Consider the following 23,417-nt stretch of genomic DNA (forward strand, 5'->3'; position numbering starts at 1 on the left):
TTCGATTATTTGAAGAATAGAAGTATAAAAATGAGTCTATTTCAGGATTGTTTGTTGTGATTATTTCCTATATGTTTAATAATTCATGAAGGTTTACTGCAACAAAATGACCAATGCGGGACAAACAGGAAACTAAGCAAGTTAAGCAATCTTCACCCAGTGCCAAATAAAACCTAATTTCAATCTTAGAAAACAACCAGGGTCCGAGCATACAGAATTTCTTCCATGGGAATGAGGAGTACTTGTGGCCAGTGGCGTAGCCAGGTTCTAACATCCGGGGGAACGAACACATAAATAAGGTGCCACCCGACATATCAAATTACTAATTACTTACTTTTAAATTTGTTATACATATTTATCTGTACTTCAAATAAAAACACAAGAATGATCCAGCCATGGAAGGGTTTGCACAGCCTGAATTTCACAGGAGAACTTTAGATTATACTTGGATATACTTTAGAGATTCTAGAAAGTAAATGACAGAATACAGTAGTTCATAATTGTCCCAGGTTTAAAAAAAATACTGACCATTTTTTCCAGTTACTAATTTTATTTTAAAATCAATCAGTGAAATGCACTTTATTTATAATAGATCGTAATATTAAAGCCACCAAAAACGCATGACAAATACGAGTTTTATGAAAATTGGTGAGCAAAGTTCTCATAGCTCTTGGGGGTTGGACGAAGCAGTAATTTCCCTTAAAGTAGCTTTTTTCATGGGGGGTTTTAAACAAAAGACATCTCTACGACACGGGTTGGCAGTCTAACATTTTTGAAACACTGAGTACTGAGTCCCTCTAGATGCCTTAGATGGAAGGCTCATCCACCAAGCATGGGGCGGGGGGATCAGTTGTTCCTCTTTTAAGAAACAGCAAGAAAAGGACAGAGAGAGACCCCAATGGGACTGGTTTGTGCCAACCCAGAGAGAGTGGGGCTGTTTTACTAGCTCTAGCGGAGGCTCCTAACAAGAAGGCCTCTGTAGGGGGGAAGTTCAGGAGGATTGGATTGTTTACTAGATCTGTAAACAACTCGTTATTTAGTGACTAAAGTGACACCACACCCTCCTGCCAGAGATATTAGGACCAACAGGCAGAGCCAGAGAACTTGAGACCTGCCTGTTTCCAGCCAAACGCATCGTGCAGCGCTTTAATGAGGACTGCTCAAAAATGGGTGCCAGGCTACTACGAGTCGATGTTATAAACCCCAAAGCAAAGGGAATCGCTTCATATCTGTAGCTTTCAAACCACAGGGCCATAGAAAATTCCCCACCACCCCGGATTCCAGAATTCACTCCTCGCCTCCTTTCCCAGCACCCCAGCCTGACCCGGGAGGCTGGGAATGACCTTGGTGTGGAAACCTTGTGCTGTGTTTGTTCCACACCAACTAGTAAGGAACAGATCTGGGCTGCAGCCTGCTCTACCTGACGAGCCCCAAGTCCAGGTGTGTAAATCAGAAGAGAAATCAGCCCTTGATTATTTCCACTCAGACACGTGGAGGGAAAAACAACAACAAAAGTCACTGGGTGTCCAATATTTATCTGCTGTTTCTGAGCTCTGCTGCCCGATGAACTCAAATCAAGGCCACCTCTATCAATCTCAAACCTTTGTGATAACACAGGCCATGGTGAGCCAGGGAGGTGGGCTGCCTCTTGCAGCATGGCAGAGGAGCATACAAGAAAGGTTTCATTTTTGTTACCAAATATTCTTTGACTTCCTAGGAACTACACCCCGAAGCAGATTTCCCCCCTTAAAACGTGCTTCAGAAACATCAACACTAAAACTGCTTGTCCACAGGCTTAAAAGTGTAGGATCTCAGTGAAATGGGAACACGTTTATATCTCCCAATAGATAAGCAAGTTGAAAGGCGCAGCGTCTTCCTTGTGTTTCTAGTACAGTGAGTGTACCCAGCAGAAGTAACCATTCCTGTGCAAAATGCTATTCTGCGCCTGCGCTGGGGAGAGGAGGGGAATAGATGCATAGATCTGCTTTGCAGAAGACCGGAAAGAATTTGATCTATTTAGATTAGTCTCTGAAATATGTTTTTTTAAATTTTTGGGGCTTAACGGATCACGTAGCTGGTCAAAGAGCTAATACTGTGCACGGAATAAATCACTGGGTTTGGGGGAAAGTTTGGGGGGTGAGGGCACTGATTGGTTTAGGACTGTGATGGTAAGAGCCAGTGCTGGTACAAAAAGACATTTCTTCCTCCAGCAAGAGGAGCAGAGAGGGCAAGAGGCCAACGAGGGTCCTAACAGTGGAGAGACCCTCCGCCGGGATCCCGGGGCAGACGGAGAGCACTGTGGCTTTAAGAACTGCGCAGCTAGGATTCCAGGGAGCCTTAGCGACAGCTCACGTCTATGGGGAGTTTGCAGGAGGTTCTTCCAACTAGATTAGGCTGAGTGAGCGCTAGATGGGGTGATATATTAGCGAGACTGGCAGCTCAAGAGGAGTTTGCCTTCCCGCTATGCAGCCGCCTCGCTCTGCATGGGCTTGCCGGGAGCCAACAGGGCTGCTGCTCCTCAGTCCCCCGGTGCACTGGGGGGCTGCGCTGCCACCTCTTCTCCTCCCAGCAGAGCCCACCCCAACCTGGGTGGCATGTGCCAAGCGGGGCTTGGCTTAACGAGCCAGGCAGCTGTGGGCGGGCGGGAGCCTCCTCAGCCCCAGGGAGCCAGGCAACCAGCCGACGTGGCCTGCAGCCCCAGAGTGAGCAAGCAGAGCTGGGGATGCAGGAAGGTGGTGTGGAACCCAGAGCCAGCCTGTGGCAGCACTCAAAACCTGTCTCTGGACTCCGAGTCCAGAGCCCGGTGGTGGCTTCCCTGAAAGGTGCCACTTTTGGAAAATGTGCTCAGGAGGAGCGGCTGCTCTCCCTGCTCCCCTCTAGCTATGCTACTGCTTGTGGCACCTGAGAGACTAACACATTTATCTGGCCATAAGCTTTCATGGGCTAGAACCCACTTCATCAGATGTATAGAGTGGAACATACAGTCGGAAGAAATAAATGTGTTAGTCTTTCAGGTGCCACAAGTACTCCTTGTTCTTTTTGCGGATACAGACTAACGTGGCTATCACTCTGAAACCTGTTTCCAAAGGAATGACACTCAAAGCAGACACCCCAAACCAGTAATTAATGAAGTCAACTAATAGCAACTATAAAAACCCCTCTGTCACGGAGTGTGGGGGAGTCCGGTCCTGCACCCCTCTTCCTGGGACCCACAGTGACTTTTAGCCAGCCAGTAAAACAGAAGGTTTATTGGACAACGGGAACACAGGTTACAGCAGAGCTTGCAGGCACAGTCAGGACCCCTCCATCGAGTCCTTCTGGGCTTTCAGGGTGCTTGGATCCTAGCTAGGATACCCTGAATTCCGCCCACACAGCCCCAAGGCCAAACTCAAAACTGCTTCCCTCCTGCCACTCCCTTCCTTTGTCCTTCTTCCCGGGCCAAGGTGCTGACCTTTCCCCTCCCTTACCTAGCTCAGGTTACAGGCTCCGGTATCGTCCATCCCCTAAAGTCCTCCCCTGCTCTCCCATTCCCCACACAGACAGCCCCTACTCCATCACACCCTCCAAAAAACAATCACTCTCCCCCAAGCAGAGTTTTCACACTGAAAAGGGTGAAGTGTCAGATTGTCCATGTAACTTACTAGGGACTGCGCTAATGCTCTTGATTTTATGTGAGAGACAGAGGTGAAAGGAAGCTGGTGCGCCCCAGTACAGCGTACCGGGAAGAGCCAGTGCATGGTACCAGGGTGGCCAGGCTTCCTTAGGAGGCAATTTAAAGGGCCTGGGCTCCCAGAATTGGCTGGAGCACCAAGCCTTTTAAATTGCCACCAGATCCTTGCTGCCGGAGCCCTGGGGTAGCAGCAGCGGGGCTCTGGAGGTTATTTACACAGCTTGCTCAGGAAGGATAGACAGGAGAAAAAGGGAGGAGGTGTTGCCTTATATACTAAAAATGGACACACTTGGACTGGGGTGGAGATGGACATAGGAGACAGAAGTGTTGAGAGTCTCTGGGTTATGCTAAAAGGGATAAAAAACAAGGGTGATGTCATGCTAGGAGTCTACTACATTGCAGACAACTCTTTATTCCAGAAGATTGAAAAAGGTACTGGGGGGAAGCTGTTCTAGACTTGATTTTAACCCCTGCTTGCTCATCTCCACTTCCCCTCTGTCGCTAGCCCTTGCCCTGGAGACACAGCTTGGTGCTGCAGGTGCAGATACTACATAAGACAGGCCAGCGGATGGCAGGTCGGCTGCACATTGATTCTGGTGGATGCGGATCCACATTTTTGTATCCGTGCAAGGCTCTATGCATCAGGCAAGGTATTTCCATGAGAGACAGGGAAATGTTATTACCGTTCTAGAAGGCACTAGTGAGACCTCATCTGGAATACTGTGTGCAGTTCTCGTCTCCCACATTTAAGATGAAATAAAACTGGAATAGGTGCAGAGAAGGGCTAGTAGGCTGGTCAGAAGAATGGAAGACCTACCTAAGCCAAACTCTTTGAGTCTCCTCTCCTGTTTAGCCTAGCCAAATGAAGGGTCGGGGGGATAGGATGGCTTTCTATAAATACATGGTTAGAGGGATACATGCCAGGGAGGGAGAGGAGTTATTTAAGCTAGAGGCCAATGCTGGCACAAGAACAAAAGCATAGAAACTGGTCATCAACACGTTTAGGCTGAAATTAGACAAAGGTTTCTACCCATCAGAGTGAACTTCTAGAGGAGCCTTGAGGTAGCTCAGGCATGTGTGTAGCGCCACCTGCTGTCATGTTGGGTGATGAAAGGGCCTGGAGAGTCTGGCTGAATAACCAGCAGAGCAGTGTGAGCGAGACCTGCCCAGCTTAATGGTTACGGGGGCAAAGCAATTCCTATGGCTACCAGTCTGCACCCTGGGCACGACAATCTGACACACCTTGCAACACCAGTTACAAAACTGCCCTGTGAATACCTATTCCCAATGTCAGGTGACACTGTAAATAATACATTTCCTATAAGTGAAACAAACTTGTTTATCTTAGTGGTTGGCTGAACAAGAAGTAGGACTGAGTGGACTTGTAGGGTCTAAGGTTTTATATTATTTTGGTTTTGAGTGTTTAACCATGGGATTAAAACTGCCATTAACTCAAAACAAATTAACTAGATTGAAAAAAAGTCATGATTAATCACTTGACTTAAATGCAATTATTTGACAGCCCTACTTCCTCTTTGTTCTGACGAGCTGCAGTATCTCCCTCTCTGCATTCCCTTCTCCCTGAGTATGTGAGTGGGAATCTCCAGGTGTCCTTCCAGCTTGTTCTCCCCTTTTCTGTTCCTGATGTTTTTCTTTCTCTGTCCCAGCAGGTGCTGGGCTAGGGAGTGAGACCATGGAGCAGAATCCTCAGGAGGAAGATGAGGAGGAAGTGGAAGCACATGGCACATTATTGCAAAGATGCAAAGGGAGTGTGTTCAGGAATTGTGATCAGGGAAAAGCCCATGAGAGTCAGCACATTCCAGAGAGGTGGCAGGGAAACCAGCCAACACCGAAAGTTGGTCAATCTGTTTATTATCAGGGAACTCACAAACCTCTCAGGGAAACCACAGCCCAGCAGAGAATCCCCATGGGAGAGAGAAATAGCACGTGTGTTGAGTGTGGGAAAAGCATCAGTAGGAACTCACACCTTTTTGGACATGAGAGCATCCACATCAGGGGAGAAACCCTCTGGATGTTGAGAGTGTGGGCAATTCTTCTGTCAGAGCTCAGCCCTTATTTGTCATCCGAGAAGCTGCAAGGGGCGTTAAAGACCATAAAAACCTTGTCTAGGGCTAAAAAAATTTTTGCTTTCCTTTTCTAATTCCCACATACTGTACTTTAAGGCAGCATTTGTGTCACCATGGTCTCTCAGCTCCTCCACCTGAGTTGTCTACTTTTTCCTTTTGCAGATCACCTTTGTTTGGGAGGAGTCTCACACTCTTTTTCATCAACTCCTTTGTGCTATGTCATGGCAGTGTGTGTCCCTCCTATAGGAATGTCCATGAGCCGCAGGTGGGGGAACTAGGAGTGACTTCAACTGGGTACATGGAGGTTAAATTTACCTGGACCTTGACTCCACTAGGATTTTCCAGGGAGCTAGCTAGCTTGAGTTCACTATTCTTATATTAAAAACTAGGGCTGTGAAGCAATGAAAAAAAATTAAACACACTTAATTGTGAAATTTAAAAAAGATGATTAATCGCATTTTTAATCACACTATTAAACAATAAAAGAATACCATTGATTTAAATATTGCAGCTGTTCAGTCTCATTCCAGACAAGCCCTGCAACTCCAGGTCAGCTGGCCTGGGCCAGCCACACATTTTAATTGCATTGTATACATATCCTTAGGGTCAAAATTGCAGCTTTCCCAGCAGGAAATCATGCCCCAATCTCTCCTGTGACAAGTGGGCCTCTCATGATACTCATGTGGTAGGAACTTGCTGCTTCCCCTGCACAGCGACTTAGGAAAACAGCCCGGGCAGCTCAGCGCTGAGCTGGCTCCCAGCCCATTGGCAATGGGAACGGCAGGGGCAGAAGCCAGAGCTGCCTGGCTGCGCCTCCACAGCAGGGAGTGGGAGGGAGTCGCAGGCAGAGAGAGACTCAGGAGTCTGTCCCTGTCAGATGGAGGCACAGTCACAGGGTAAGTCAGGGGTGGGGGAAAGGAGCAGGGATGGGCACCCCGGGGCTGGCATAAAATACACAGGACAGAGGGGGCTTCCTGAGGGGGCTACAGAAACACTCCCCCCCCTGCAGAGCAGAACCAGGCTGCGGCTGGCTCTGTCCATCCCTCCCCCCAACCCCACAGAGACCCACACAACCTTCTGCCCCACCAAGAGACCCCCAATGGCCCCTGTCACCCCCTCCGGAGAGCTCCTTCCTTGTGCCAAACAACTCCCCTCCCACACTGCCTCCCCTGCTCCAGAGCTCCCTACAATCTCCCCCTTTGCCTCCCCCCCAGCCCTTTGGCCAGGAAGGTCCCAGTCTATTGGCCCAGCGTGGCCAATGGGAGCTGCACCTGAGGCAGGGTCCCTGCTTGCAGATGCAGACCTGCCTGGCCAGTGTTACCACAAAATGGGGAGGGGGAGCCACAGGGGAGCAAGCCCTGACCATCATCATCGCAGGCCCAGCAATTCTCTGGGTAATTAATTTCACTGAGGTGAGTAATTCAGTCTACTCTTCCTTTCCAAACAGTTTGTGGCTTTTCCTGTAAGAAAACATTTGCCATGAAGTCCATTTATAGTTTTTTCACCTGAGAAGTATATGTTCTGGTTGTTCATAAGGTCATTTATTTTGTTAATTCTGTTTCATAGGCAATTGTAAGTCATTTGAATTGTACCTGGTTTTTCCCATTGGTCCAAAAACACATGGAAGATGTGCAGATTTTTAGTTCTGTCCGCCAAACCACCCAGTGTAGAAATGTAAATGTCAGAGCCAGAAAAGCTCTGCAAGGGTATGGGTCCCTCCAGAAACTGTCCTCAAGTCATTCATTCTTCTGGGCATTCCATTCCACTTGTCCCTCCTACAGCGATAGTGATCAGTGTTTCCACCCACAGGGGAGAGGCAGAAGACCAGTTCAACCCTGCAGTGACTCTGCCTCTACCTTTGTTCTCTGTCTGCTCCCCCTACCAGCCCCTTTGTTCTCCCTAGGATTCCTCCTCCCATTACTCCCTTTGTGTCTTCTTTCTCTGGAGCTTCTCATGAAGTAAAGTCTGTGATGACAGGTTCTTATCTCTGTAATGTATTTAATTTTGATGTATTTATTAAGTGTTAATTAATGCACTATGGGAGTCCCCTTCAGCCCACTGTATAAGTTGATCCTCTTCTTTTAATATGTTTTGCCCATAGGGTTTTCTGCAGCCCTAGGGCAGCCAGCAATAACCCCTGGGCCTTGGCAATGGGGTGAGGGAAGGGGACCCTGGGTTCCCTAGTTATGTGATTTGCAAGAAGTGTTATCATTACTCAAGGTACCAAATGTGTTTAAATGATATAAGTGCCTTGTAAAATCCCAAAGCAAGCTCAGTTTCATTTCTCATATAATCTCATATACAGTATACACACAAAGCAGCAAAGAATCCTGTCGTGACATGAGTTGAATTTATTGTTATTATTATTAGCTAGGTTACTGGTTTTGTTTTGGTTTTTTTTCAGTGTGGCAAAATGTGTGCTATTTTATGGATTGAATGATAGAATGACGTAATACCCACCTGCCCCCATTGTCCGTCACTAAGTCCGGTAATTTTGTCAAGTGTTCGTCACATGATGTGGTGCCTACCCCTGCCTTGTGCTTTAGGGGGTCACAGGGTCCAGGGCGGCCTGGGGAGTTAGCAGGGGCCTGGCACTGGCAGCAGCAAGCGACCTGGCCCTAGCCCACTCTGCTCCACTCACCAGCTCCCGGTATTGCTCAGGGGCAGGGGCTTCGGGGAAGAAGTGGAGTAGGGGCAGGTGGGAAGAGGCAGGGCGGAGCAGGGTTGCTCACTGCTGTTGGCACCAGGCACCCCACTAATCCCTCAGACCACCCTGGACCCCATGTCCCCCTGAAGCACAGGGCTCCCCAAAGCACAGGGCCTGGGGCAGTTGCCCCGGTCTATCCTATGGATGGGATGGATCCACTTGGGCATCACCAAAAATTATACAAACCTGCCACCCATGGCTGTGGGGAAGGTGAGTTCACTGCATCCTTTCCTGTTTGTGCCACTTCCTCCCACATACAAAGTCTCTCATGGTTTTCCTCTTTTCTCTCATTATCATACATGCCTATAAAATCCAGGGAGATTCCCCCCGAATGATCAGCTCTCTAATCTCTGATTTTGCCCTGGTCTCTCCATACTTCTCAAGTCTCATTTTACAATCTCTCCAATGTGGCAGATTTCCCCAACCTTTTTATCTGCAGAGATTTGTCCTTATTTAGGTGGGAAATTGTTGTCCTGAGTTATTCCCCAAAACATGACTACCCCTGGAGTGGGTATGGGATGGATATTGGGGGTATTGCAAAGGAAAAGTCAAAAACCCCTACCATAGTCTAAGATTACTGTAAATCTAAGGACTAGATATCCAAGAGTTTAAGTATTTGTGCTAATCAGTTGTTTCCCTGATGGTCAGGATGCTACCTTCCCTACCTTATGCTTCCAGAACCCCCGTGGAAAGTTGAGGCCTGTTAAGGAAGGCCAGGGCAGATTTCTGTTCTTCACTTAGCTGAATACTGCCAGATGCATCACACATCAATAGCTCTCAAATCAGTTGGATCTGCCGCTCCTGTAAAGCGGAAAACATCAGTAGTAAGTCGGAAAGAAAGCTTCACTTCAGATTGATGGGAGACAGGCAGACCATAAGACATTTAATACAGCTAATGCAGGTAGGCTTTGAGGAAGTTTGCTACTCCAGCAGCATATTAAAATCCCATAAAGCAGAAACTGGTGTCCCAGCTTCCAACAGGTAACAAACTCAATTTAAAGTAACAGCAGTGAGATTCTTCTGAATTAAACCACTATTCAAATGAAGGCTATACTCCCTTGCAGTAGAAAACAATTTATTGATGTCTTATTAGGTGCCAGTCATTGTCTTCCATAAATTCTTTTTAGACTGCTGAGAAATGCACAAAAGGATGGCATAGTGTCGAACAATTCCAGTCTGCTGAGGAAGCCCATATGGAATCTTCCAAACAATACATTAGGGTGAATTAAACTCCATACTAGTCTTGCCAATATGCTTCAATTCCTACCTGCATGGTTATAAATGTCTGTAGTTACTAAACCCTAAAGAGCTGGAGAGTCACTGCAGCAAACGACCTCACAGAAAGTCAAAGATTTCCAATAGAATTTCCTGGAATTTGTGGATGTCTCACAAGGTTGGAGTGATGCAAGAAGTCACGTGGTTCTCTGCAAATCCATGAACTCAAGCAGTCATAGAACCACACTGAACATTCCTAATATTGTAATCAGATAAAAGTGCCTCATGTGCCATTTCCTATTGCCCAGTGTCATTAAAATCAGTGGAGTCTTCCATGTTGTTATATTTGAAGGTGATGGTACTGTGGGAGACATGTATAGCTATTAACTATACTACAGGAATTAATATTTTTGTGCCAACACATTTAGGTACATAGAAGTCCTTTTTGTAACTTTCCAAATCCTTATCTGAGTGGATGTATCTATAGCATGGAAACACTCATTTAGGTCAATCTGTAAGGAATTAGAGCAAAGCCTGTTCCATACAGGAGTCACATCACAGGTAGCATGATACCTACCAGCTTCTCACAGTCTGCTTCAGCTGGCTGTCTTCGCTTGATCTCCACATCCACCTGACTTCGAGCATGTTTCAGCTTCACATCCAGTGCACTACGTTCAGTTTCTGCTTTCATCAGAAGATCCTTGTACCTGTCCAGCTCATGATCTGCCTTCTGCCACTTCTTTCGGAACTCTTCAAAGTTCTTCGCCAACTGGATAAACTCTGGGAAGAGGATGCTCAGTCTTAACAACAGTGAAGAATAGAAGCAGAAGAAATACAGCATCTGTCCCTCTTATGCAGGAAGAAACCTTCCATTAATGATTGCCTTCAAGTAAAGATAACAGATCAGCTGACCTGTTGGCAAATCAGCTGAAGAGAAAGAGTCTGCAGAAGAGCCTAGATGCTAGCTCAGTGGTCTCCAACCTTTTTACGTCCAAGATCACTTTTTGAATCTAAGAGCAACCCAGGACCTACTCTGCCCTTTCCCTGAGGCCCCGCCCCTTCCCCAAGACCCTGCCCCACTCACTCCATCCCCCCTCCCTCTCCCCCACCCTCACTCACTTTCACTGGGCTGGGGCAGGGCGTTGGGGTGCCGGAGAGGGTGAGGGGTCCAAGTTTTTTAAAACAGTATTAATCACAACTATAGTTAAAATGGTTTTTACCTTGGCCTGGTGGAAAACTGCAGCTTAAAGTTACTGGTTCCATGCTAAGCAGATCACACTGCAGTTAAGATAGGCGCCATTATTTTACTAAGACAGCATGGGCAAAGAGTGGCAATATATAATATATATTTTCAGAGTTAGAAACAGTGTATATACCATCTCTTGCAGTCCAGCATCAGCCATTCAAGAAAGTTTCTGTTTAAAAATGACAGTCTCCAGTATACCTGAGGTTTTTATACCATCTTAGCCCATTGTTTCAACATAGCAGCTAGCAGGTTAATTTAATCACCGCAGGCTCTGAAGTAATAGATCCTTAAGGACTCTAGGCACGACCCTCATAGCATACCCTTTTGTGATCTGGGGTGGGGGAACCAAGTTGTCTGCACAACAGGGCTTTTTTTTTTCTTTCTGTAAGTTAATATACATTTTTCTGCAGGGCCTTCTTACAGTATTAAACAGTACCCATTTCCAAGTGGGGGGCCCCCTTTGCAGATATCAATTAATGTTTGGGGCTTGTTTTTTTTTAAACATGTTTCTTTCACATGTAACCCTTCTGCCCCTCTGAGTTGGCAGCAACAAGGACCGGGTTCAGTATCCAGGGGTTCCGCTTCAATAACACAATGCATAACCGGCTCGAGCCCCCACCCAGTGACCTGGGACACTTACATACCACCTCCCCGGGAACCTCTAGGAGGCAATACTTCCCCTCTCGCAAGGCACAGAGTCTGAGTGTAGCAAAATCCTTTTAATAAAGGAGGGAAACAGTGCAGCATCACATTGGAGAAACACCACAAACAGGATTATAACACAAACCATAAGCAAAAACCCACCTCCAAGTACTTTTGGCAATGTCCTTTCCCCCTTAGGGTCTCAAGTCCAATCACCCCAAAGTCCAACAACCCGAAAGTCTCTGGTCAGTGTCACTCCAGAGTTCAAAAGTTTATCTGCAGTTTTACCCCCCCAGCCTGGGTGGAAATGGGGGAGGACCCACACAGGGTGTTAAGGGTTCAGGGCCAACTGCTCCATTTCTCTGTGGAATTCTGCTGCAGCCTTCGCCACAACCAGCTCCATTACACCAGCTGTGCCGCTTCCTCCAGCCAACCCGTGAGTCACGCCAGCTGTCCCCGCAAACCGTTCCACTCTGCTCACTGTTCCATGGGCTGCTCCAACATGCTGCAAACTGCTCCGCTTAGCGATAGGTCTTCAGGCTCCCCCACTAGTTAACACAGCACTCAGTGATCTCAGCTCAGCTCTTAGTGATTTTAGCTTGTAGTAGGGGAGCCCCGGTGTTGGTGCACCATTCAACGTGAATTCAGCTCAGCCGCCTCTAGATGGATTCCTAATGGAATCAAAATTAGCTCTACTCTTTAACAGTGAAGAGAGGAGGATGTGCAACTGGTGTTCCAGGCCCTCAAAAAGGGAACATAGCATCAAGTACACACACCAGTCCCCAACCTCTCTCCATTCACTGCTTTTTGGAACCCATGTCCCTTGTCTAGCAAGTACTACTTAATTGAGGTTGAGTCGTCTCTGTCATAAAGCAGTCTCATAGTTCCTCATTCACATAATCAGGGTGACAACACTTTATTCCTCCTGCCCCAATAATAAAGAAATTGGTGATCCCAGAGCTGTCAAAATAACCATCCCAGGCTTCCGTGGGCTATGCTAGGTGGGGTGGGTGTGCCAGTGCAAATACCTGAAATTCCTTTTCACACTCCCTGAAATTCTTTCCACACTCCCCATAATTCACCGCCGGATGTCAGGGTAGAGCTCATCCTGACTCTGCTTACACATGCTTAAAGTCTGGGGTGGGAGTGTTTTCTAGAAAGAATGACCCATAGCATTCAACCAGCTCCAGGGCCATATTTAAACTGTCCAATACAGTTCTGCCAACTCCAGGGGTTATATTTCAACTGGCCAATAGCATCTGTGAATTTCTGAGGTTTTATTTCATTTCATATTAATCAGAACTCACCACACACACACACACACACACACACCCCTACCTTACTATGGGTGCACCCCCATCAAATTTAACCCTATGGCAACAATGGTAAGTAATCGCAGTCACCCTGACTATCCAGTGAGTGGGGTGTTTGGTTAACCATTCAGTTCAACAGGATAAGTAAACTCTATTTTACTCAAATACATGTCTGAACAAGCCCTGTTTGTTTTATTGTAAGCTCATTTTTTAGGATTTTTTTCCCCTCCCACAACATACATTTCAGCTTTTTGCTGTGAATGGGTCTCTTTTACACACACACCCCAACAAGAGCTAGGTTCTCACAAACTATTTATTTTTTATTTTAAAGGCATTCAGCTCCTTGAAAACAAACCAAGATGCTTCATTAAAACTTCTAGCTTGCTTAAGGGCCAAAGGCCTTCTAACAGAAAGACAGATAGTCACAAAGTCCTTTTCAATAGGATTTTCTATGTTTTTTTAATTTACAGCTAGCACGCTTTATATTGCAGGTTTGTCCCCTCACCATTTTCTAACTTAATCCTTTTAGATTTCTTACAAATAGTCTTTTTCTTAAGCAGGGTTCTGTAACTTTTTGTGCGGACTAGATGGTCAATATAACGCTGTAAGCAAGTATCTTCTGGTTTGGTTATTTTCTTTAAAACACAGTCAGGTTCTCCACTGAATTGCACAGCATTTATCAAGGTGACCCCTTGCGCTACATGTTCTTGGGTTAGGCACAGATATTGCATAGCATAACCTATGGCAATAACAGTGTTTAATAAGCTTTCCAAATACAGCTCAGCACACAGACCTCGGAGCTTGCAGTTTATATCCACAGAAGTCCAAGTCACACAGTCATGGGGCCATTGGGCTGGCGCATCTATGACATAGCCCCACCCCTAACCCACCCAGCAATATCGTCAATCTATCCAACTACACACTCAGCCCAGAAGAAAAGTCTGTCCTATCTCGGGGACTCTCTTTCTGCCCTGCCACCCCCACCAACATGATACAGTTCTGTGGCGATCTGGAAGCCTACTTTCGCCGTCTCCGACTCAAAGAATACTTCCAGGACAACACTGAACAGTGCACTGATACACAGGTGCCCTCCCACCAACAGCACAAGAAGAAGAACTCCACATGGACTCCTCCTGAGGGTCGAAATGACAGTCTGGACCTATACATTGAATGCTTCCGCCGGTGTGCACAGGCAGTAATCGTGGAACAACAACATCGCTTGCCTCACAACCTAAGTTGTGCAGAACGCAATGCCATCCACAGCCTCAGAAACCACCCTGATATTATCATCAAAGAGGCTGAAAAGGAGGTGCTGTTGTCATCATGAACAGGTCTGACTACCAAAAGGAGGCCGCCAGACAATTCTCCAATACCAAATTCTACAGGCCACTTCCCTCAGATCCCACTGAGGAATACACTAAGAAACTACAGCATCTACTCAGGACACTCCCTACACTAACACCAGAAGAAATCAACATACCCCTAGAGCCCCGACCAGGGTTATTCTATCTACTACCCAAGATCACAAACCCGGAAATCCTGGACGCCCCATCATCTTGGGCATTGGCACTCTCACTGAAGGACTGTCTGGATATATGGACTCTCTATTCAGACCCTATGCCACCAGCACTCCCAGCTATCTTCGTGACACCACTGATTTCCTGAGGAAACTACAATGCATTGGTCACCTCCCAGAAAACACCATCCTAGCCACCATGGACGTAGAGGCTCTCTACACAAACATCCCACACACAGATGGAATACAAGCTGTCAGGAACACTATCCCTGATGATGCCACAGCACAACTGGCTGCTGAGCTCTGTGCCTTTATACTTACACACAACTATTTCAAATTTGATGACAATATATATCTCTAGATCAGTGGCACTGCTATGGGCACCCACATGGCCCCACAATATGCCAATATCTTTATGGCCGACCTGGAACAACGCTTCCTCAGCTCTCGTCCACTCACGCCCCTTGTCTACCTAAGCTACATTGATGACATCTTCATCATCTGGACCCATGGGAAGGAGACACTGGAAAAATTCCACCACGATTTTCAACAGCTTCCACCCCACCACCAACCTCAGCCTGGACCAATCTACAAGGGAGGTCCACTTTCTTGACACCACGGTGCAAATAAGTGATGGTCACATTAACACCACCCTATATCGAAAACCTACCGACCGCTATGCCTACCTTCATGCCTCCAGCTTCCATCCCGGACACATCACACGATCCATTGTCTATAGCCAAGCACTGAGGTACAACCGCATCTGCTCTAACCCCTCAGACAGAGACCAACATCTACAAAACCTCCACCAAGCATTCTCAAAACTACAATACCCACACGAGGAAATAAGGAAACAGATCAACAGAGCCAGATGTGTACCCAGAAGCCTCCTACTGCAAGACAAACCCAAGAAAGAAACCAACAGGACTCCACTGGTCATCACATACAGCCCCCCAGCTAAAACCCCTCCAACGCATCATCAAGGATCTACAACCCATCCTGGACAATGATCCCACACTTTCACAGGCCTTGGGTGGCAGGCCAGTCCTTGCCCACAGACAACCTGCCAACCTGAAACATATTCTCACCAGTAACTGCACACCGCACCATAATAACTCTAGCTCAGGAACCAATCCATGCAACAAACCTCGATGCCAACTCTGCCCACATATCTACACCAGCGACACCATCACAGGACCTAACCAGATCAGCCACACCATCACTGGTTCATTCACCTGCACATCCACCAATGTAATATACGCCATCATATGCCAGCAATGCCCCTCTGCTATGTACATCGGCCAAACTGGACAGTCTCTACAAAAAGGATAAATGGACACAAATCAGACATTAGGAATGGCAATATACAAAAACCTGTAGGAGAGCACTTCAACCTCCATGGCCACACTATAGCAGACCTTAAGGTGGCCATCCTGCAGCAAAAAGACTTTAAGGACCAGACTTCAAAGAGAAACTGCTGAGCTTCAGTTCATCTGCAAATTTGACACCATCAGCTCAGGATTGAACAAAGACTGTGAATGGCTTGCCAACTACAGAACCAGTTTCTCCTCTCTTGGTTTTCACACCTCAACTGCTAGAACAGGGCCTCATCCTCCCTGATTGAACTGACCTCATTATCTCTAGCTTGCTTGCTAGCATATATATACCTGCCCCTGGAAATTTCCACTACATGCATCTGAGGAAGTGGGTATTCACCCGCGAAAGCTCATGCTCCAAAACATCTGTTAGTCTATATGGTGCCACAGGATTCTTTACTGCTTTTACAGATCCAGACTAACACGGCTACCCCTCTGATACCTGATAGCCCTCACAATCTTCAAGAAGCTTTTCCCTAAGGCAGTGTTTAAGGACAGCATAAACAGCAACACGTACAATAGTCTGCATGACTTTTTTACGCTCACGACTTGGCACTGGCTCAGTTAGTTCTATGCCAAGCCTCCTCCTAAAACTCCTCATAGCCATCATCCTCAGAGTCCTCTTCAACAATCTGTATCGGCATTGAAAAAAACAAGATGGGCCCAGTTCACCTTCCCTGCTTGATGCAATGCTGTCTAGGGCCTCTGGGTCCTCTAGAAAGGCATCGTCGAGCTGTTGAGAGATTTTCAGAAAAGAAACAGTGTAAGAAACCCATGGCTTCTTTTTAATTTACACAAGCACTGATTCCTAGCTCCATTACTCTTCCCTCCTTGACCGTTGCTTCTTAATCATTCCTTTACCTGAGCGCCATCTTTTCCATTCATCTTGTCCGCTGGTGACTTCCCTGAGCCGCAATTGCATTCCACCTCTAAGGGGGTGAACAAGGAGAGGGCACCATGCTCATTGGGGTGTCTCACAAGCAGTTGGGTTTTGGGTTCTGGTTCCGGCATATCTATCAATGGCTGGGCCAAAGGGCTCCCCTTGGTCGCTCCCTCCTCTTCCTCAGAACTGTCGCTGATGTAGTGCTTTCTCTGCGGATGGTCAAAGACCCTTGGGGCTAAAACAAAGTCCAAAGTTCTCATGGGGATGGTGAAGGAGTCCATGTTTCTTCTCAGCAGCCTTTCCAAGATTTCTAAAACACATGTCCTTGGTAAGAGATGGCCTCCTCTGTCCAGCGCTGGGACTTATGGGGCAATGGTGCTGCACTCTGATTGGCAGATGGCCTTGGGAGGAGTTCTTAGGGGGATCATACAGCCCACTTCCGGTTGGGTTACGCCACCCTAGAACTTGCCATGATTGGTCAAAATTTCCTATCAGGGCAAAACCAATCCTATTTGGTAGAGGGCAGTGGGAGGAGTTCTTAGAGGGTCACATGACACACCTTGCTTCTGGTCATGGGGCCACCTTGACCCCAAAAGTAATACCGTCATGGGGCAGACTCCCGGTGACAGTGGGATGGCTTGGGATAAAGGGGCGGGGCTTAAGCGGTCAACAGGGGAGGTTAGGTTTTGATTGATGGCAAGGCCTTATATTACTTATACATGATCCACCCTGTAAAGTTACAGCAAAAGATTTCAGAACTTTGCCTGCAGCCAGCCTGCTATTCATGGAAGTGGTTAGTCCCAGTCCTTGGGCCCATGTCAAAGAAAGCTAACTGTTGGGTCCCGCTAAGGTTCTCAACCCCTCTTTGGTACTAATTAGCTTCGCACACACACGCGCATGCACGCACACCCCTACACCTTAGAAACTTCAACTATGAAATTGTGTGTGCAAGAAAATCAGGATGCTACAGCATGATGCACTCATCCCACAAGTTCAGACAGTCACTTTGTGTCCAGTCAGAGCACATAAAACAAGTTTCCTCCCAAATCTATGCACCTGGAAAAGGACCACTACCTACAAAATCATCGGTGGGCTCTTTAGTACTCAGGGCTGAAGTCGAAATGAGCTAGCAGTTGTCAATTCTTGCTCTGAACAACATACATGAGTTAACTGTGACATGAGTTGCGGTATTCATTTCCTTCATTTAGAAATTCTGACTGACGCATGAGTTGGTCAAACAACTTCTGTATGTTTCAGCATTGCAGTCTTCATCTTCCTGCCAAGAAATCAAGAGAGTTAAAGTGATCTATCCAGTTCTATCCAACCCTCCAGACACAGGGATCATCGCCAGCCTAAGACAAACCTGTGCTCAAAAGTCTCTGACTTAACATTTGCAGCCAAACACAAAAGTGTCTCAAGAATGCAGTTTCATGAGCTGTATGTTTCTCATCTTATTCTTGGAAGAAAAAGTCTTCAGGCATCCCTGTGAACTAAAGATGGTCAGGACAGCTTGTACAGAAGCACTACATTTCCCATCCACATTCCCTCCACACACTCCAATGCTTCAGGTAACTTGCAATATACTGTAGGGCCTCATACCCCAACAAGACAATGAGGGATTTCTTGCCAATTTATTATTTTGAGGGTATACAATCTTGTTCCAATTCCAGCCTAGGAGTAAGATAACTCTTCAAAGGACACCATTATCCATACACTTTCAGAGCTAAAGACATAAAAAATAAAACAGAGATGTTCTTGGGAGAGCTTTGGATAGATCTGGATTTTACTTTGTTTTTTAAATGACTATTCTTATGGAAAAGATCTTTAAAAATGCTGGCAATGGCAGTACCAATTACATCACAGCAGAGATTAATACAGAAATTTGCTATTTCAGCAGAGCAGAAATTACTTCTCTAATGCAGGTTTCTGCTGGAATGCTTATGGGAACTCTGGCTAATATGTTAATACCAAGTACAGGCCGATGATTACACAGTAGTATGTCCTGGCATCCAAGCTACACAACGCACCACCTCCACAATTAGAAGGGTAAAAGCAGTTCACATATAAGGCACTGTGAATGGGCATGCTTTAATCTCATTCAGCAAGGAAAATTCAAACTTTATAGAAATCTGCTGATGCCTCATAGAAGAAAAATTCTACTGAAAGAATGCTCTTCTATCTTTTTGTTCTTTCACTCTACACTCTTCATTAGTAGGGACACCTACGAGAAAGGGGGACATCAGTTTTTAAATGTTAATATGTTCTCCTGCTTAATTCTCTTAGTTTCACCATGTCTGATGTCAAACCAGTGGTACGGTGCAGCAAAGGCTTATTAGTAAGTAATCTTTAGTTACAGTAGTAAGGCTTTGTGAGGACTGGATCTGAATTATGAGTTCAGATACCAAACCAGCATCAGAAGCAGATGACTCCTCAGAGATCTAATTTTCATTAAAATGCTCTTGGTAAGGGTAAGGGGAGAACATAATATGATAGCAGAAGCAAATGAGATTATGGCCTGAAAATTAGGACAATTTGCATAAGCAAATTTTAATTATCTTTCTATGAAAAAATTAATAGAAAAATGTTTCCAATCCAGCTTTCTACCCAGGAAAGTGGAAGTTCTTAAGCTGCAGCCATTACCTTTAGACTATTACATCCACTTTTGCAAGATGAGGGTTTTAGTGAATAGTAGATGACTTAACACATTGGGGGAAGAAATGTTTTTAATGTAACAAAAGGTTGCTGACTCAAAAATGTGGGGGCAAGCATGCTCAGCAGAAAAATCCAGTCACGCAGTTAAAGATAGATGAGGTGTATATGAATGATCAGTTAGCTAATACTGGAGTGTGGATCTCACCACTTTTAGAGTTAAATGCAAAACTAAGTTTAGCTTTACTTCAATAATTTTTGTACTCAAAATAAGAACCCACGCTTAATCAAAAGAAGCACCTTGCTCTGATCTTTAAAGGGCTGGGGGGAGATAGAATTTAAATTTAAAATAAATTGTAGGTGTTCAGCTCTGTAGATGATGATCGTGGCCTAAGAAACCCTGTAGATAGCTAATTGTTTACAGCAATGTACAAGCTCTGTTGCTGAAACAGGAAGAAACTGTGCTGTAAGGATTAGAAGGATTAGCACAAATGCAGTGGACCTTGTAAGTGTTGAGGAGTTTACAGAATGTGTGTGTAGCACCGGGACCCTGTTAGAGGCACTTGGAGGATGAAGGGGCAAAATTCCTTTGTTCAAGTTTGTTAGCTGAAAAAGCCAACTAGTGTCAATGTGCAAAGCATGGGTGTGAGCTGTACATGGAAATAGTCCACCTTGGAAATTCCGTCTGATTAGATGATTATTTCCAAATGAAGAAGCTGACAAGTTCCACTGAGGAAGCTGGTGGACACTCTTATCTGATCTGTATGTGTGGACTTCTATGTTCTCAGGGAGTCCCACTCTTGTCAATGAGACTGTGCAAGAGAGAAGGTCCTTCTCCTTTGCAAATCTCTTTGCAGCACCCAGGACCATACAGAGCAAAGCCCCTGTTCTCCAAATACTTAAACATGTGCTTACTTCTTGGCACAAAAGGAAAACGTGCATAAATATTTGCAGGACAGAGCTAAAAGAGGAGGCTGAACGGCATACCATCTGTTTACCCTGTTTTTCTCTTTCCTATTTTGCTCATTTATTTTATTAGCGTTTGCCTTTTAGCTGTTTGTTTCATACCCTGTTTAGGTCAGGTTTTGACAGTTTCAGCACTTTCCTAACATTTTCATTTATAGATTTGGACCCTTTCTGGCCTTGTAGCTCATTTCTAACTCTAACCCTACCTCCTTTTCATGTTTTAAAATATCTGCGGTATTTTCTCTTTTCTTTACTATATGTAAAGCATCATGTATATTTTCATGTCTCAAGCACACTATATCTACAGAGGACAAGCAATCTAGTTGAGCTAACAGTAACTTTAACTCTTGGAATTTCCTGCCTTTTGAGAGTTTGGTTAAAACAACAAACTTTTTATTTCTTTATTTCTTCTGTCTTTTGCAATCTTCATATTACATTAAGGTTAGTTTGGTGTATTTACTTCTCTTCTTAACGAGCTCTTAAATCCTAATCCTAGAATCCTTGCACCCACTCCTTACGTGCACACTGGAGGGAGGGCAGGAGCGGCGGCCTGCGCACTGGAAGAGGCACGTGGCCACCACGTTGTCGAAGCCGGGTAGGGGGGACACGCAGACTCTGCGGCAGCCAGCCTCGTTCTGGGGACTGGCTCCAGGATGGCCAGGGCGCTCCCTGGCGGGGGCGCTAACTAGAGGCGGCCGGGCAGAGTCTGTTGCGCAGCAGCGAACTGGACACGACCCCCGGGCGGTCCGAGGATCCGGCTCCCCGCAGACATGGACTAATCGTCGGGGCCGGCAAGTGATTCGCAGCCCGGCTTCTGCACGCGTCCCTGCTGCTGAGGCGCCCGCCTGCCCCCGCAGCCAGGCCGCTTGCAAATGGCTTCGTCTCCGAGGCAGACTTTCAGCGCTGCCGCTGTGCCAGGAGCTGTACGGCCGGACTCGCCGCCTGCGGGTCCTGCCCTGCCTGCACGCCGTCTGCTGCCAGTGCCCGGAGGCGCAGCGCCCTGCCCGCGGCCGCCTTGCCCGCGCCCGATCGGCGTTGCTCCCTCTGCGAGCAGAAGGCGACGCTCTCCGAGCCCTGGGGCATGGACGCGCTGCCCTCCTCCAGCTTCCTCCTCAGCAGCCTGCAGGACGCGGTGGGGGCCGCCGCGGAGGAGCAGCACCACAGCGCCTGGGGCCCCGCTCCCCTCCCGTGCCAGCAGCGGCACCGCCGGTCCAGCAGCGGCTCGGCCCCCGCCGCAGCCTCTGCGGCCGCCCCAGCCCCGCTGCTGCTCCGGGGGCCGCACAGCCGGCAGGGGGAGCCCCCCTGCAACTCCTGGAACTGGCGCAACGCTGCCAGCTCCCGCTGCCTGGACTGGCCGGAGCTCGGGGCGACAGCCGCACCATGGACCACTTCATCGAGCGCTTCGGCCGGGCGCCCCACCCCTCGCCGGCCGCCGAGCCCTACGGAAACTTCGCCCGCCTTCTTCCCCGACCGGGCCAGGTACTGCCAGCACCACGGTGACGAGGTGAGCCCTGCCCTCGCCCTGGGCAACTCGGGGCTGCCTCTTCCTTCCCGGACCCCTCCTGCCCCGCTACTCTCGGGGAGCTGCCTTCGAACCTCCCCCCTGCCGGCTGCCCGCTCGCCCTTCTCCCCGCTGGGTGCTCTTGCGGGGCCCCTCCGCCTGCACCCGGCCAGGGCTCACCCCAGCCGGCGGGTCCCCTCTCCGCTCCCTTAGGCTGGCGATCGCCGTTAGCCCTTGCAAATACCCCGGGGCGGGTTTGCCATCAGAATCAGGAGTGGAAGAGCAAAGTGTCTCTTGTGTAACGCTGGCTACGGCAAACTCCGAGAGCATCTTTGCGTTCAGAACCAGCATTTCGGGATGGGCCTGAAAGCCGGGTGAGCCTTAGGTTTCTGGGGAAGAACTTGTGTCCTGGTTGACAGGGAGAATTGCTGGTTTGCTTTCGACTGTCCTGTTCGGGAGGCTTCCCGTCTCAACTGCCCCCTCCTGCCTTAAGCAAAGGCGGGCTAGAGAGGAGATCTAACCCTTCTACTTCCATTTGGTGTCAGTTGTTTCTCGTCCCCGTGAGGGTGGTTTGATTTCTGTAAGAGCGCTAGCTATAAACTTTTACAGTCTCATTGGCGCTGAACCACTAAAAGACCCACCAATATTCTCAACAGTTCACTTGGGATTGTAAAGTTTTTCCATTTCAGAGGAAGAAGTATTGACTTTAGGGATCTAACATCTATTTTTGCTAACCTAAAAGAAGGTGAAAAGTTGTCATGGGGTCCATTGCTTCCTTCAAAAGATGGTGGTGCATTTTTTAAAATTTTTGTGTTTGTGGTGGGGAAATTAGTACACATAAACAAAGAGTGTGATTGTGAATCTGCCTTCTGGTCAGACCTGTGAGATGGGAAATGTGTATTGCTTTTTTTTAAAAAAAATGCAGTGTTGTTGTAGCCCTGTCGGTCCCAGGATATTAGAGACAGAAGGTGAGAGAGAGTTTTTATTGGGCCAACTTCTGCTGGTCTCTCTCACCCTCCTTGTCTCATTTACTTTTTTGTGGAGGAGAGGGGTGATTGCGGAGGGGGTGGGGAACATATGCTTTCCACAGCACACGCTGCTTTTATAGGCTTAAATAGTTTGGGTAACAGATTCCCCTAAAACTTGAAAGCACATATAGTGAAATTAGAAACAGTCTTAAAGGGTCCTTGAATCTCAAGTTTATAGCTGATCAGAATTTTGGAATACATGGGAAGCTGGCTTGAAGGGATGAGGTATCATACACTTTTTTCCACTGTTTTTTTTCATATCTAAATACTCCGAATGGAATGACAGTAAATTGATAACTGATGTCCCAGTGATGAGATGATATGTGCAGTTTATATGTTGTTTAGGATATCTGACTTGGTCTTGGATCTCTTTTACAAACCCTTTTTCCCAGAGGAGAATATCTTAATGTCTGCTCTGGGAGTAACATGCTCTGTGATACAGTAAAACCCAATAATAGTTATTTGACATGAGGTACTTGTTATACTTTTTTTCTTTTTAAGAAAGCTCTGTTTTTTAAGAATCCGATTGGGTTTTTTTTAGTGTCCTAAAAACCCAAGGTGGTTGGTCTGTTGTTCATTTTGTTTATTCTCAAACCTCCCCAGGGAAAGGGGATGTAG

General features: G+C 47.0%; 1 pseudogene; it reads right to left on the minus strand.

Moving 5' to 3' along the window:
• Positions 1-9,130: 9,130 nt before the first annotated feature.
• On the minus strand, positions 9,131-21,353 carry LOC127033504 (rac GTPase-activating protein 1-like; annotated as a pseudogene).
• Positions 21,354-23,417: the final 2,064 nt, after the last annotated feature.

This window comes from Gopherus flavomarginatus, chromosome 13 (genome assembly GCF_025201925.1).
Source record: "Gopherus flavomarginatus isolate rGopFla2 chromosome 13, rGopFla2.mat.asm, whole genome shotgun sequence".
Taxonomy (NCBI): Eukaryota; Metazoa; Chordata; order Testudines; family Testudinidae; genus Gopherus; species Gopherus flavomarginatus.